Below are 16,575 nucleotides of genomic sequence, written 5' to 3'. Positions count from 1 at the left end.
GACTTATGATTTTAATCTCCTTCGGCCGCTCACCATATGTAAAGGCACACCTTGGACACATCGGCGAAAATTATATACTTTAAGCTACTTCTTCTTAAGTAGCGTAAGCCTCCGAAAGATCAAATGGTAAAGACAAAATGGTAATTATGACTTCAGCTCTGTCAAAAGTCAGAAATATTTCGTTTCATGTCGGTGTATTGTTTCGCTTCTATAATTAGTTACCAATAAATGTCAAAAACATGTCTACATCACTGGCTAATAAAAAGCGTCTTTTATTCAAAGAGAGACTTACTTGAAAACAATTCTAAAAAAGGAATCTACTTTGAATTTGTTTTTTATATTTAATTACACGCGTCGTGCGGCACACGTCATTATCTTCTCCAAGTTCGCTTATTCCCCTGATTGAACTTCACCGAGAACTAATAGCAGTCAGTCATCTGCCACCAAAAAGTAACGTTGCGTTCGTTGTTGATAATATTTGGTCGATGCTTCCAATGCTATAATAAAGTTGCGCGTCATTGTATATTTCATACTTTCTTTTTAGCTCAAATATACATACATAACTCACAAAATCATTTATCAAAATCCAAATAATTTATCCTCAGGTCGAGTTAGCAGATAGTTCGTGATAGTAAGTTAGGGCGCCATTTGTTCGAATCTTTGCTTTAGCTACTGCTGGCAGCGCCACCTGGTTTTGTGTTGAGCGCACATGCCAGCATGTGCATCAATGCACCAATACATAATAGAGATTGTTTATAAGGATCTGATCACTTGTTGGTTGCGCGGTCATGTTAAAACGGCAACCGTTACAATAAATACTTTGTCTATTATTTAAGCAACATTTAAGATCTATTCGAAAATCTACTGTTATTGAAATACAGAAAAATCATATTCGTTCACAAACTCAACAAAGCAATAGTCTCTATGCTGACATATGTTTACTAATTAGGGCAAACTGGCAGCTGGTGTTAATGAGGGCAAGCAGTACTGACATAAAGCTGTAGAAACTGATAGTGCTAAAAAATAAACTTGAATACAAAATGAAAGACGATTTTTTCTGATTTTGCAGAATCGAATACCTTTCACAAAAAAGCAATTTATTGCCAAAATTTAAAGTAAAACAATAATTAACTTTGTATGGATTCTTTTTCTAGTAGTAGGGAATCTAATTCCTAGTACAAGCTAAGTGGGGTACGCTCCCGTTTCGAATTTCTGACGCGACTTAATCGAGATGGAACATCCTTGTATGTTCATCGGTGCTTATGTTAAAAGCTTTTCTATGCTAGATCAAGCTGAGATACGGCAAAAACTGGTTTGTCAATTTTCAAGAGATATGGAGTGGCTAACAGTTGAGGAAAAGAGTTATAGGGTATATAAAGGAGATCACAGTTACGGGCGCAATCCGTTCGATGAGGTGGTCGAACCGGATGTGACACATTGTCGTTCCGCCGGCGATCTCGATATGAGGCAACACAAGCAGGTACGGCACGCCCCGTTTTTATCGTCGGTTGCCGTTGCTTGAGCGATTAATTACTACTTGAACGGATGATACCCGCTGTTTTTGCTTCTTCGTGCAAACCTGTTAACCTTTTCAACATAGCCCGTCTTATTCCTTGCTATTTTAAGAGAAGTCTGTTTACCTGATCAAGAATCTCTCATTTCTGTCTTATTCAGTATTCTTCGAGATATGACAATTGAGGATTTTTCCGACCATAATAAAAGTACAACATAGAAAGCTACATGTACTAGTTGAATAGGATCCCAAAACAATGGAATGCCTACAGTTCATTTTGGCTTGAAGAGGACATTCTATTTTGAAACTTTCTACTCCAGTTAAGTTCTACCTTGCCAAATGGTGAGTTCTTTCTCATCAGCCGAAGGTTTAGCCTTTCGAGCTCCGAGACCCTTCATTAAATTCAAATTTCAGTAGTCGTTAAAGCGTTACAACTACGACGGTATTGCAGAACAAATGAGTTAGAAGGGATATAGCCGCAGTTAATACTCCAGGAGTCTTATGTAGAGGATATCTCCTAATTACAATTGTAACAATCACAAGATCATTCGTAACTACGTTCTCGCCTTTGCTACAAACTCTGTATTTGGTACACTCGAGTAACGAGGCGCTATTTCTCAGTTTTACAATTCGTTATTATTGCTATTGGAATATATAGAAACCATGAGTTTGGTCCAGACTCAGTTGCTGAGATACTTGAGCCCTTGACATAATTGTTTGTCCTTCTGATCCAGATCTGAAGTGGAGCATTTTCATTGTACAGTTTAAGTCTGAGACGTCCTGAAGCAACGAAGGTTCATATTTCGGAACTCTCCAGCAAACGACCGTCAGAGATCATCTTTGTGGCCCCACTAATTCGAAGAAGCAGTGCTTCAGTCTAGTGACCAGATCCTGCCTGCAAAGTCGACATCCTTTCAATATTACTAATCAATATCACTAATGTTGTATATGTATTAAAATCGTCTGTTTTGCACACTGTTATTAAGCTGTTATTAAAGAACACTATTAGTATCTTTTATTTTTCACCGGTCTATTAGCTTACAGTCTGCGCTGTGCTGCAGAAAGATTGAGTGCATTGTTCAATTAACCTATGTGACAATTAACCTGGGTAAGACAGAATTGTGTTACCCTAACTTGCGAAAAGTTTGGCAGTTATAGATGATTTTACTAAATATATTCACGATGAACTTTGACCGACCTGCATTTTTAGGTCAAGCCATTTGCTGCGTATACTTGGAACGACGGAACACAGATAATCCCAACTGGAGACTGAGTATTCCTATCAAAATAAACTCTTGTTGTTATTGTTACTAATGAAAAAAGAATAAAAACAAAAAACTTTCCTATCATCGTATGATAAGCAATTGGTTAATTTGACATTGTGAGTTACGAAATGCTTGGCAGTAAATTGATTTGCATCAAATTGAGTTGAACCGTGAGAGCAATCGGCTATTGGGTAACGGATTTAGGTGGCCATGTCTAACGTATTCGCTTGAGTCTTTTTGGACAAAATCCTGCTAGAGCATCAACTTCTATAGTTCTGTCTGCCACCACTCTGTCTGCCTAATATGATATATTTTTATTTACGAATTACAAACAATTACTAGACCGCGTCGAACTGACTGTGTTTTGTTGATTGTGCGAAAATTTAGAAAGATACCGTGGATACCCGCTTGGAATCCGTTCGCTGTGTCTGGCACTATTTTATGGTGCCGTCCATTACATTGCGCTCAAAATCCGCATCTTCGAGCTTTCGAGATAGAAGCATGGCGGTCTATTTCTGCGGCCCTGGCAGCCCAGAGGGAAGGTGCAGCTTGGTTTGTTGGTCGGCTTCAACTCTGGGCACCTTTCTGACTCGACTTTCCCAGTTATGTCGTGCAATGCTAATTGTCCACATAGCAATCCAATTCTAGGTCTGGGAAGAAAGTAGTCAAGGTGTACTTAATTGAAAAACACTGGAAACAGATGCTGTTGCATATTATTAGCACCAAAATGATAAGGGTATGTTGAAACTAATGGGGCTAGTTGTGGGTTTAATGTTTGACGTACTACTAATATAATATGCGTATAAATTTTGAATATAATTGGTATTAGGCCAAAAAGGGTCCTTCTATCATGGGATAAAGCTGACATTTTTATTTGTATGTCATCCACGAACCTAAAGGGAGTCTCATATCTTATATATATTAAACAATGTAACGTACGAGAAAAACGCGACGCTGATAATAACGTAGCATGCAATGTAAATTATAGGAAACACCACTTTCTTAGTTTCTGTCTTTGTTTTGTATTGAATATTGTTGAAATTTAACCACAGACGAATACTTAAACAAAAGGATGAAACCGGCTTCGGCCGATCTCTCAATAGATCATTCCATTCATTTCATTAACGATTGTTATAACATACATATTAGTAAATGTTGTACGAAAGAGGTCTTTTTTATGTATATAGGCAATGTCTTTTCAATTAAGTGTATATCATTTACACAATACTGAGACGGGCTTAGATATCCTGATGCATCGGGAATCTCGTAAGTGGGGTTGACGATTTGATAGAGCGCGTTGCGATGAAGAACTCAGTAGTGCGTCTGGTGTCCACTGATGTTGACGCGGTCCGATCCGACCATTTCAGCTCGTCAAGAACTGGCTAATAATTCTAGTATATCATATAGACGTGCAACGTCTTTTTCTATTGCGGGAGATGACACGTTCCCAAGACTGCAGTCGCGGTCTGTTCGGAAACCTGTCAATCCTGCGTTTCAAAAAATCGAGACTACCGTGCAATTCCAGGCTATAGGAGTTTTAACTTTGTACAGTATGTTTTACATAAAAACTCATGCTGTTCCATGTATGTTCAGCAGGAATATCATCTGTTCATCAAGAAACACCGTGCAGACACTGGCTCGTAACTTTTCCAATTAACGCATGTTTACATTGTCGTCGCGTAGAGGATGTTTTCTGATTTTTCTTTGTAGCTATCGTATTTGAAAGGGGAGGCTCCCATGTTGAAATGTCTCCGCAACCAGACCACATGTCTTCCTTAAATTCACTTCATGTGGTGCCCTTTCCTTTGAACATCATCCGATCGCAGCCATCCCCCAACGTACAGATGGCTTCTGCTTCTCACATAATTTGGTTCTCTAACTTTTTTGTCCCATATTCCCCAAGCAGCCATCGCCGAAGTCGCTCGTCGGAGGGCTCCACCGGCAAATAATTCCCCCTTGGGTTCATTCTGGCTCGCCAGTGTTTGTCAGACTTGTCCTGTTTTCTTTTTTCTCTATATATAATACTATCCGCTAACAAAATTCGTCCTCGTTCACCACGACACAACGCGGTCCTCCATTCTGCGTTCTTTGTGGCGTCGTCGTTGTTCCCTGAGCCTACCGATATAGAGCCAGTCCCTCTGCTGCTGGCTGACGGCAGAGAATTCATCGTGTTCATGACCGTCTTCAGCCAAGCTTATCGCCCATTCCTCCATCAGCCTTATCCGGCCTCAAACCCCCGATAGAAACCCTTCCCCCAGACCGACAGACGCCTTCCTGGAGCCCTGACACTCCGATGTTTCTCCGCTTCTCCAATTCTGCTGTAGCTTTTGCTCTTTCTCCTCCCCGTCCTTTTCGTCCGTTTGGAGTTGTTATGTCCTGGCGGCGTTCAACCACCAGCCAACCAAACAGCTCCCTCTGGTGAAGCCTTCTGCTGCCGGCGCTACCACTGCTGGAGGCCGGCTGGTGGAGATGCCTACACATATGCCACAATGGACTATGGAGCACTCACTTCATCGTCGTCAGCTCTGTGCCTGCTGTTTGATGTTGCTTCGGCTGCTATTTCGGAGCAGCAAGTGATTCCGATGGATTCGGATTCGGTCGACAGCGGTTCCTTTCCTTGAGCTGATGGCTCGGCTGGCTTCTAGTGGCCGATGGCTCCGACCGTCGCTGTTCCGATTGCTGTTTAACCGGTGCTGGTACTTGGGTTCTTCCCCCTTTTCACTGCCGCTGCCTTCATCACCAGTCCCCCCGGGGCGCTTCTGACTAGCTGCATTTGTGTGTAAGCGCTAGCGTTCGTTCGCGCTCGCTTCTGCTCCCAGCTTCAATCCCCCGGAGTGGCATCGGCTTCGGCATCGTCTCCTCCCTTTCTGGTTGAGCTAAGGCGCAGCTCCACCCGGCTGGCTTTTCTTACTCCGAGAGCTCACTCCGCGCAGCGTATCCCAGCAACATCGTCGACGGCAACAACTGGATGAATACCTACCTACCTTCCCGCTGCCTGCCTACCTGCTAGTAGCCCATCTAAGGCTGCCCGACTCATAGTGGCTGTGCATGCATAGCACAAAGCCCTATACGTCTCTGTATGTATGTCGATGTGTTCCTGTGCGTATGTGTATGAGTGTACGTTGAACGGAGCCTGTGCCTGCGTCCGCTGCGTTTTGTGTTCTTCAAAGGATAAGCAAGTGGGGCAGCAGAAGAACCATAGGCGAAACCTCAACGTATTGCGTCCCTTTGAGGAGATGAGAGATTTCTCCAGCGATTCCAGTCGACTCTTGTTTCTCTGCTCTGGTTCGCGGCGTTACGGCTGTCAGTCGATCCGACCGTCGGCCTGGTGTCTCCTCTCGAATTCCCCTCGTTCGTTCGTACAGAACCGTCGAGGAGTGAAGGCTGCATAAGCAACAAAACTACTATAGCGAGACTACAGCCAACATTGGCTTTCCTCATGCTCCTCATGGGGAACGGCACGAAAGAAATGAAGATCCTTAGAAGTAGTAGCAGCGGCGTACCCACAACAAGACATGAGAAAAACGACTGAGGGCGATTGCACCGAGAAAAAAATAAGAAGAAAATGGAGAAAGAAACGACAAACGTAGGGGAGGAAGACTGCCAAAGTGCCTACTTATTGGGAGCTGGTACGCCAGTCCGGTTCGCCCTGGCTTTGATTCTTCTCCGTAGTCGGCTGCTGACGCAGACGAAGTAGTTGGGCGGGGAGAGAAGGACTCCAGGCGTCGAATAGCTCCTCCTTTGCTGGCTGACAGATCGCTCACCTCTTCTTGTCTTCACCGCCCTTTATTCTGTGTACACTACTGCTTCGCGTACTTCGGCCAGCAGCAATGGTCGTAGTAGTTGTTATAGTCGCGATGGTTGTAGCAGCTCCTACATAGAGCAAGTTTAGGCCGAACGGAAGGGAGGGCTAGCAGATACACTTTTCTGCTGGCTCGGTTTGTTCGCTTTTCGCGGTTGTCCTAGTGATGCGCTCAGTGCGGAGCTGAAGCCGAAATTAGTGGCGATGTGGCTCTTTCGCTGCCTTTACGCTTCATCGTTTTCTGGCCGCGCCAATAGCAGTAGCAACAGTTCGTCTCCCGACGATCTCCCCCTACTCATGCTACTACGGATGCTTCGGGGGTTGCTTTATCTTAGCCCACCCCACCTCAAACTGTGACTGAGTCTCTCGAAAAGTAGTACTATCAGCAGTAGTGAACCAGGTGAATGTTGTGGACCAAGAGTTGAAGTTCGCTGAAGTTGAATGTTGCGGCTAAAAGCTTGTTGCTGCTACCGCTGCTGCCGCCGCCGTTACTGTGCGCGACTCAAGGCGAGCTTCGAGCCGACGGCTGGGTCGTGGCTCTGGGTGGCGGTCGATACCGAATTTGCTGCACGGTCGGCCGATGTAACAGCAAGAACAGAATCCATCGCCTTCCTCTTGGCTGCCTGCCTCGCCAGGACAACCAGAATCATCATCATTATCATCACCAATAACACCATCGCCTTCATCATAGCAATCATCATCATCATCATCATCATCATCATCACAGTCTTCTTTCAAATGTGAATCCAGACTTCCCCGTGAGAGTCTATTGTAGTGGGTGTGTGTGCGGGCAGGCAGGGATTGGTCTCTGAGGTTGTACGAGTCGGTGGATTTCGCTTTAGCTCGGCTTCGCTCGGGAGGAGGCCTGAGTCCAGCGAGTTCCTTCGATAACGCGCTGCTACCTCTCCACCAATCTCCATCAAAATAATGGCGCTACTGCTGGCTGTTGGTGCGGCGCTGATAGCTCCGTCTTGGAGCTGTAGGAATGACCGAAGCCATGAGCGATGCACCTTGACCGATTCCCGCCCGCCCGCTTTGCTCTCTCTCTCTCGCTCTCTCCCTCGCGCTATTTCGGGAGCTCGTTCTGGTTGCGAAGTTTGCAAAGCCCGTCTCCATAGGCACGGATCATCGGCAATAAAGTGTCGCTCCGCAATTCTACCTGCCGAACTGCCCTCTCCAGAATCTGCCCAGCGAACGGGCAAGTTCGACCGGCTGGTTAGAGCAGTTGCCCAATTGATAAAGCAGTGGTCGCTTCTACACACACGTGTTAAAACAGTTAAAAAGTAAATGGAGATTCTATGTCACTGCATAGTCAAGTGATGGCAACCCTTAGAAGTGGCGCCATGAGCTGAAGGATGCGCATCGCAGGATGATGGGTTTGAACAAATATTACATACACGTACAAATTGTGTCATCTAACAGGCAGTCTTGTTTAGGGAATGAAGAAAACGTGCAGCTTTGTTTTATTCGACTGGAAAACAAGTTTTAGTTATCACAAGCGATGAAGCGTCAAGTGTTTGTGAGGCGAGCCGTCAGGCAGATGAAGTTGTGCAATACGAAGTCTTGTGGATGCAACGGCGTCGATTGCCTCTTGTGAAATTTGTTGGAAGCTAGGCGTCAGTTTGGGGTCAGATCACAGTCATCTGGCAGAGGTAAGCGATCGTTCTACTTGCTTATTAAACAGGAAGGAAGTTGCTACTATGTTGAAGATTTTCGAAATAGATCTAATAGTAATGTACCAACGCGAGTCCAACATAAACAGTGTAAATGCTTGTCGGAGATTTATCCAAGTGAAGAAATTTTTGCTTCGAGTAAACTTATCTGGCGATCTTCAATGTTTATAATATGTAGGAAGGCGCCCGACACGATCCACATATCAAGTCTGACAAGTTTTGAAATGGGTAGAAAGCTCCGTGGTTTTTTTTGCCTGAACGGCTTTTAAGCTTATTTTTATTCTAAGGTAAGGTTGGCATTATCTATCAACTATCTCACGCCACGGTTCCAGACGGCGTCTAAATTTTCAAACCATCATTTTCCGTATACACTAAATAAGGTCCGGGTATTGTTTATAAAATATTGACATGCACTTTTAAGTTTGGATGTTTCTGTAAATAAAGTGTGCTTGCTTACTAAAGATAAGGACAAGAAAGTGCTTTAGGTTCGAATCAAGGCGTGGACACAGTTTTCAGTTCTCCAAAAAAAACCGAGTAACAATAGAAAGGCCGACTAATAGAATCATAAATCCCCTTTCGTCTCCCCTATTCCTATAGATAGTTCGTACTGCACCTTCCCCGTTGTGACAGGTTCTTGAAGTAGCGCTACAACGGTGGTACCGAGGTCTGTTGTATAAAGGACAACTGAGAATTATAGTTACAGATACGTGTTTCTTTTCTGAAATTCAGATCGTAAACGTTCACACTTTTTTCGAGTCTGAGAGAGATAATCCCGATTTACTTCACCTACTGCCTACAGTCGCGTCCATGGTGTAACTGGTATTATTTGATAGACCTAAATAAAGCTTTATTTTTACAGAAGTAAGCTTCGAAGTCTCCTACTGAATCCTACGTCGAAATACGGAAATGGTATAATCATACGCTAAGACAATATATCGGCTATTCTTAATGTCGGCAGTAATTTTAGCCGTTCTTGCGCTTCAAGTAGCTACGCTCGTAGCAGAGGGCTGCGCTGCGTAGCCCCTCAAGTCACACACGCGCATGGCTTTCATGCTTTCATTACTGGTTGAAATGGTGCAGTCAGAACTTTTGGTTCTGTTTCCCAACACCCCACCGACGGATCGACACCACGGCCAGTCAGCCAGCCCGCAGCACCCAAACCGCTGCAGCAAAGAAGCCGGCTCCAAACTTCTCTGTTAGCTAGTGGTGCTTTCAATGCCTATAGTCGAAGTTTTCCCACCAATGCAGGCAACAAACAGGCTACAGGGGTGCTCCAGCGCTCCATCCAGCCCGTACCGAGCAAAACCGGGTTAGGAAAGAAGGCAGTCAGCTCCAGGAGTTCAACCTAGCGCTCACTGTCCGTCCGCGAAACGAAGCCGGTTGAGCCAAACCCCCCAGTCTAATCCCCTACCCCCTGCGCGGCCGGGGGTTCGTCTCGACCCTCGATCCCATGGCGTCTTTGTCGTCGTCATGGTTCTGCCTGGTAGTGCTCCCACTGTTGGTACTGTTGTGCCTAGTTACGACTTCGTGAAGCTCCGCGGAGCACCGGTTCGAAGCTGATGCCAATGCTGCAGGCTGCTAGCGGAGCAACCCAAAGAGGAGCATCAGTGACGCCAAAAGGGACGCGGCGTTCCTTCTTCCTCTCCTTCTCCGAGAGCTCTTAACTCTCCGGTGGCAGCCGGCCGATTGTCGACGGCTGTTGCGGCTGTGTGAAGTTGCTGAAATCTATAGAGGAGACTTCGGCATGCTCACGAACCTCTCAAACAACGACAACAACAGCGCGATCACACAGCAGGTCACGGGCTGATTGTGAATCGTACATGGAATCCCGCTAGAGATGAAGGACTACGCAGTAGAATATCTTAGGTTTATTCCTTGGTTCTTGCAAGAATATCTGTAACGTTAGCGCGGTTGAACCCAGGAAGAAAGGCGTACGTTACAAGGGATGTGTTCAGATAGTACTTTTCAATTTCTTTACGAAATTTTGTTGGAATATTTCGTATTTATTAATATAATGTTTTTATACTTTCTGATTCTGAAAGACTATTACCGATTAGCGCTTGTTGAGGATAAAGCGAAATAAATCTCTATTTGTATGGTCTTTTTACATCTCCAAATCCACATTTTGTTCGTGCTTGCTCCTTGGCTGCGACTTTACGGCAACATGATAATGTTATTTAAACATTCAAAAACTGCGCATTGTGAAAAGCATCTGACGGTTAAAAAATATATGTATGAAAATGTAATTTTAAACTCAGTTGGTCTATTTAAGCGAAGGGCGTCTCATCGAACTCACTGTTTTATAACAATAAATAACAAGCTCTTTCAACCCCGATGTTACGAATATTCCGTCATTAGTACTGAAATCAACAGGCAAAATATCCAACAAACTCATATCATCAAAAAGACTGATTCCCTTCTCTCAAGTTCCCCTTCAGTTAAAACGATTGCCGAAGTATGATCAAACGTGTGGGGACGTTCTCGCTAATTCATAGACAGATCCACGACCTTTTCAGTAATTCAAATACCGGCGAATTCGAGCAGCTTCTTCTAGCTTGCCTGTCGCCCCAACTAATCAAAGTCAACCTTGAAGAATCACCACAATCTGTTCCGCTAATTAAGCAACGTTATCTATCATTTTGTTTCCTACAAATCACGACAAATTATCGTGAGCCCACGAAACGATACGGCGGCGCTGAGATTCCACAAGTCATCTACAAAAGTAAAAAAAAGAAGAAGGGGAGGGGGATGGGGTGGGTGGGTGGTTATTTTCCTGGTGCTTCTAGTTGCAGTTTCTGCCATCAAACAAATAACCGATTTCCTTTACGGTTGAATGTGTATTTTAGTGGTATTAGTATAAGCGTACGTGGATCTCAACGTCCGCATCTGCCACCAGTACGAAATAAACTTGGCGTGTACTCCCGGTTTCGAACCTAGACGACTTAACCTTGGTAGGTGAGCTGTTCCTGTGATGCTGCCATTGCATTACGATGAACGAAGTTCGGTGCTATCAAGCATTGCTAGTAATGAATTCATAGGCTCTGTTTTCCCGGTCTGGGACCGCAGGATCGCGGCTCGTTGCGTCCTCCACGCTCCCTCGCCCTCGTTCCTTCTGTCAGCAGCACGGATCGCCGCGAGTATGAGTATTGCAATCTATTTCCCCTTATTATGGCGGAAAAATGATCTTTCATTAGATCTGCATCGCCGTGCTGTGTGGCCCGCGTGGAGCGGCTGTTGGAGACTTCCTTCTTTCCACAATTTTTTTCACTTTCCCGCACGCTCCTATCGCTAGCACCACTTTCTACTTCTGGCAAATCGGCCCGCTGCTAGCGACGATCTGGCTTTTTTCTCCGCTTTCTAGATCCCTCCGTTAGAAGCAGTGACGTTTTTGCCACAGTTACTACTTCACGGTTCATCCTTCAACTCTACTGTGGATCCGATAGCGAAGCACAAGTTACAATTACACACACACACACACACACACACGCACACTTATAAACGGATAGTCTGCTCGTTGCCGAGTGACGTAAGAAACATTGCCCATGCACGTTATGTTCTGTCGGCTGATAGAAAAATCATCGTTTGCCCTGCCGTTGTGACAATACCGGTAAACGCCTGTGGAGTAGCAGCAGCAGCAGCAGCAGCAGCCGTAGCGCTGCGGAGAAAGTGTTACGCTGGCTGTTGTTGTTGGTGTAAGAACAAGCAACGTTCAAGCGTCTGCTTCGCAGCTACACGCGGCCGCGCGTTGGCGCGGCAGGAGTTGTCCGCGGTTGCTGCTGCAACAGCTGCTGCATCTGCTGTCGCCGCTGGAGAATGTTCCTCTGGCCGCTGAGTGTCATAGCAGTAGTCGCAGCGCAGATGGAAAAAGAAGCCGCAGCATAACAGGCAGTTCTTAGGGCGGCTTTACTACAGTTGTCGCAGACCTAACAGAGCCATCTACGCCACAGATGCTGCTTGGCCGTTAGCTGTTGTTACTCTGCTGTAGGTAGCCACTCGATGCTGATGCTGTTGTTATCGCCGCCATCCGAAACAAGGAACTAAGCAGGAGATCTGCCACAGCAGCAGCAGCAGCAGCATCGTAGCAGGCGATAACAGCAACAGCAAACAGCTGTTGACGATGCTGCTGCCGCGGGTGGTTTAACAGTGCGTAATTGCTTGCATAGTCGTGGCGTGTCGTTGCCGTACGAATGTCGCCGCGTCCGTGTATCTGTCCGTGTGTTCCTTTGTGTGCGTCTTTAGGCATCGGGCGTTTGTTTTTGTGAGGAGACTGTTATGACTGTAGCTATTGTTTGGGTACCGCGGTCGTCGCCGCTACAACCGCCGGTTCAGTTCACGTTCGAATGTTTAGTTCGGCGCGTTACTCGCTCAGTTCGGTGAGGAGGCGGCGCTGGTCGGTCGTCGACAGCGAGACGGCCGGCGATCGCACATAGCAGTTGTAATAGTGACTGTGCTAGCGTCAGTCGTAGCTGTTATCTGTAGTAGAACAGAACGATACTTCCATAGCAGCCAAGCAATGTGCTAACGGCCAACGAATCAGCCCAGCACTGTCGAGTCACTGCTGCGCTACGATAGTCACTCTCGAAGAAGCCAATTGTTACTTTGTCGTCATTGGCGGTGATCGAGACGTGCAGTCCCCATCTTCGTCGGGAACGCGATGGTTTTCCCGAACACAACAGCCGTCAGCGTCGGGGAGGCAGGCGGGCTGAAGCACGCACCGATCGGGAGAAAAACCCAATCAGAAAAGTGGGATAACGAACGCGGCCGAGCAAAGCGAACCTTCCTGTTTGTGGCTAGACCGGTTTCGTTCGCTAGGCCAGCTGCACTGGTTTGTATAGACGATTCGGGCTTCGTTTGCTTTATTCTCAAGCAGTAACAGCAGCGCAATTGCACCAACTGCAGCGGCGACAACACAGCGTCAGCATGGATACGAGTGACGGTGCTCGTATAGAGAAGAACTGAAGAATATGGAAGCGGACAGTGTGTGCAACCCGCGTCATGGAGAAGACGTAGCGATATAAAGGTTTCAAATTTGACCACGACTGGATTATTATTTCTACTCATTGGCGTCGTCGTCGTCGTCGTCGTCATCGTCGTCGTCGCCGTCGCCGTCGTCGTCGGCGTCGTCGTCGTCGTCGTCGTCGTCGTCGCCGCTATGCTTGTTGTAGAATGAAATTTCAAAAATGGCTCGTGGAAAAGGTAGCCGCCGTATGAGCGAAAATAAATCATCGATTTCCATCATTCGTTTATTGCTGACGACCGGCGCTTGTTTTCAACTTTCGACATGGAACAGCGTCGAGACTGGAATCGGTATGAGCAAGGAAGGAATTCTCTCGGTGTGCCTGTGTGAGTGTGTCCCTTTCAGTAAGGAAGTGATGATGGTCATGATGATGGTGACATTGGTGAAAATGGAAGAGACTTAAAGCTTTCACCCCGGAATAGAAAACCTATGAGTACTGTAATGAGACGAGTTGTGCATTGAGCTCTTGAATGGTAGGCCGGACGCCGTAGAGCGCGCGTTCAATAGGATACGCAGAGATCGGAAGACACTCGCGGATCAACAGGTTCTTGTTGCTGTTGCTGAATACATCCTCTCTCGGCCTGGCCTGATCCCGCTGGCCGCTGCCTGTGTATCTTCGTGACAAGAAAAAGGCAGCTTTGCTCATCTACGAGAGCTCCTCCACGGAGTTGCTTCCACCAAGATATTGGTCGAAAATATAATTCACGTATGACAGCCGGTGCCGCTATGAAACTGACCAGGGAAGGTTACTACTAGTCATCAGCCGGAATCTGCAAAATGCGTGAGGTTGTAAATCGGCTTTCTAGTATTATTAGCTAGTGTACGTTCACGATTGACGCTAGGAAAAAATTAAATTATTGTTTTTTGCTGCCCCATTGTGTCCTTGTGCGCATTGTGTGTAGTGCTAAAAACGAGCCTTGTCGACTCGTGCTCATGCTCCCTGATGAATCTAAAATCAAGGTACTATCTTTCTAACCACATCCAACGAATGCGTGAGGGCCGCTCTTGTATCTTCAACGAGAAGCAAATGACAAAAGCCATCATAAATACAACTGAATTATTTATTGAACGAAGTAAAGCCACGCACGCTGACTCGTACTGCAAACGCACAGATGCGTAACTCATGTGTATTGCCATTGTTGAACACGCTGGATATCAATAGTTACGTAGCTATGTTCTTTTAACTCTATGGATGTCAGCTGGGAAACTCGGCGATGGAACTCATCCGAGACAGCTCCGTAGCTGTTAGCGTGAAGAGGTCGGCACCCTAGAACCTTGCCCCAGTCATTGCAGCACTGTACCACCGTAGAAATAATTAGATATAACTATGTATCCGTGAATCAGTCGAAGTCGTGTTCATCACACCCGCACTGCTGAGACCGTGAGTATGATAACTTCACAAAAACAAATAACAAGTAATCTCGGTTCCCTATACGAACTATCATTCGCGCGTAACACGCGAGATATGGATCGTTTTCCTGTCAAAAGCAACATTTAACTAAATCAAAACGTACAGCGTTTGCAGCGGTCTCGTCAAAGATGCTTTTCTTGAAGTACGCTTGAGAGTGTTCCAACAATAACGTACTGTTGAATTTATAAGTATAGTTTTAATTTCCCCCACTTAAGCAGTTATTAACAAAGGAAGCTCAACTAGTGTTCCTCGTGTCCTTCTTACTACAACAGCGATCGCCGCTCATCGACACGTCATTAGCTACGATAGATTAGTCCTGTATCAGTCTCTAGCCAATCTCGTGCTGTTAATGTGTCAAAAGAGCGAAAAGACCAGTGTTGACTAGCAAGCGCAGCTGGTACATCGAGGTCACGATATACCCTGATGGCCGGGTTGGGCAGGCCGCATCAAACGTCGGCCCAGAGTTCAGCGCACTTTCACTTGTTGACTGCCTCTGGTTCATGTGCCTGATTGATTTGCTGGTTCTGCCCATTTCAACAAATCTCAGTGCTACTGATAAGAAGCAATGTTATAACAGAGTTAAACTACTCGGAATCATGTTACGTTCTAGTAGTGACTATTATATATATATATATATATATATATATATATATATATGTATATGGTAGAAGACATAAACCATCACTTTTGGTGGATTTGTCTTTGGAAAGAGCAGATTGAAGAAATGTGTTTTGCTGGAATGAAATCTTGTTCGGGCAATTTTTTTCTGGATATTGTTGTATCAGTTTCTACACGTTGCCTACGTGGGGGCACTGTGTTGAGCGCTCAAGGTCACAGTAAAGGACTGTAAAACAAGTGATTTTTTTAGCCTGTTGGTTGGCCAATGGCTGTAGTAATAAATTGTTCTAAATAAAGTAAATTATTCTAGCACCAATTAACTCCAGGTGGAGGAAAAAGTAGAGCAATTCACACCATAAACATAATAGGCAGGAGTTTTCTGGCATTGCTATATGTAATCGATGAAGACGAAATTTTTGTGTAGACGACTATTTCCTCTAAGAGTGATAAGTGTTAATTATTGCAAATGATTCTTGATTAATTAGATCATACTCTGATAAATGCTAACTACTAAAAACAGCACTTAAGTGTAAGGTACGTATGTATTCCGCCGAAATTTTTTGAAGGTGATCTAAACTACCATACTTTTATAAGTTACAAGTTTTTTTTTTGCTTTACTGCCCCATTCCCTCAATACGTACAAACTGAAATCTTCCATCCCGCTAAAGTTTAAATGCGACTATTGCCGAGCATTAATAACTTCTCCGTTGTTCTTTTGTTGTCGACATCGTATTATGAAGATGTTTGCTACCACCATCTGGCGCTCACAGACTTCGGTGCCCGGGAACTTTAACCGGCTCAATACTGCTCATTAACCACATGTCCATTTCAGTTCAATCTGCCCTCCGTCTTCCATCTATATCCTTGAGGAAAAGGCGGAGCGCCAAGCACTATGTGGGGCATATGTTAGCCACCATGGCAGGCCGGTACGGCGGCAGCGGCGGTGGCAGCAGCGGTAGCAGCAGACGGCCTTCAGCAACCTGGTGTCTGGCGGTGCTATTCGAATAACTGCGTCAAATGCCAGTAAAAGACACGGTTTCTTTGGCGCGTTTCACCACAGTGCGCTTTTACTATCGGTTCGGGGACACGATAAAATGCGAATATGTCCGCAGTCGAAAGCTCTCCCGGATCTTATCCATCCCATAGAAGAGAATTGATAAGAATAAGAATGAAGAAATTAACAAAATCAAAACAGCAAAAGTAACTGTAGTGAAGGCAATCGGATCCGCTGTAGTTCACCCACTGTTCAAGCTTTACCCCATTACTCGATCTTACA

General features: G+C 45.4%; 1 protein-coding gene and 1 long non-coding RNA gene across 3 annotated transcripts in view; one reads left to right on the top strand and one right to left on the bottom strand.

Annotated features, from left to right (window-relative positions):
- Window positions 1-301: 301 nt before the first annotated feature.
- LOC111263330 (uncharacterized) lies at window positions 302-13,199 on the bottom strand. The gene is made up of 3 exons (XR_015312248.1): window positions 11,859-13,199; window positions 2,712-3,428; window positions 302-2,408 (listed from the first exon to the last, which is right to left on the bottom strand). It is a non-coding gene; the product is annotated as an uncharacterized LOC111263330 (long non-coding RNA).
- LOC111263329 (uncharacterized) overlaps window positions 7,781-16,575 on the top strand; it is a 40,703-nt gene continuing 31,908 nt past the window's right edge. Inside the window, exon 1 of one of the 2 annotated variants that reach the window (XM_022838300.2) lies at window positions 7,781-8,232. The gene's annotated coding sequence lies outside the window, so the exon portion shown is untranslated. Of the gene's footprint in view, window positions 8,233-13,325; window positions 14,652-16,575 lie in introns of those variants that run through there. The other variant, XM_086969555.1, reaches the window with a different exon arrangement.

The sequence above is a fragment of the Varroa jacobsoni genome, unplaced genomic scaffold (genome assembly GCF_002532875.2).
Source record: "Varroa jacobsoni isolate VJ856 unplaced genomic scaffold, vjacob_1.0 scaffold_757, whole genome shotgun sequence".
Lineage (NCBI taxonomy): Eukaryota > Metazoa > Arthropoda > Arachnida > Mesostigmata > Varroidae > Varroa > Varroa jacobsoni.
Note: the sequence above shows the minus strand (reverse complement) of the source record. Positions and strands in the feature narration are given on the sequence as shown.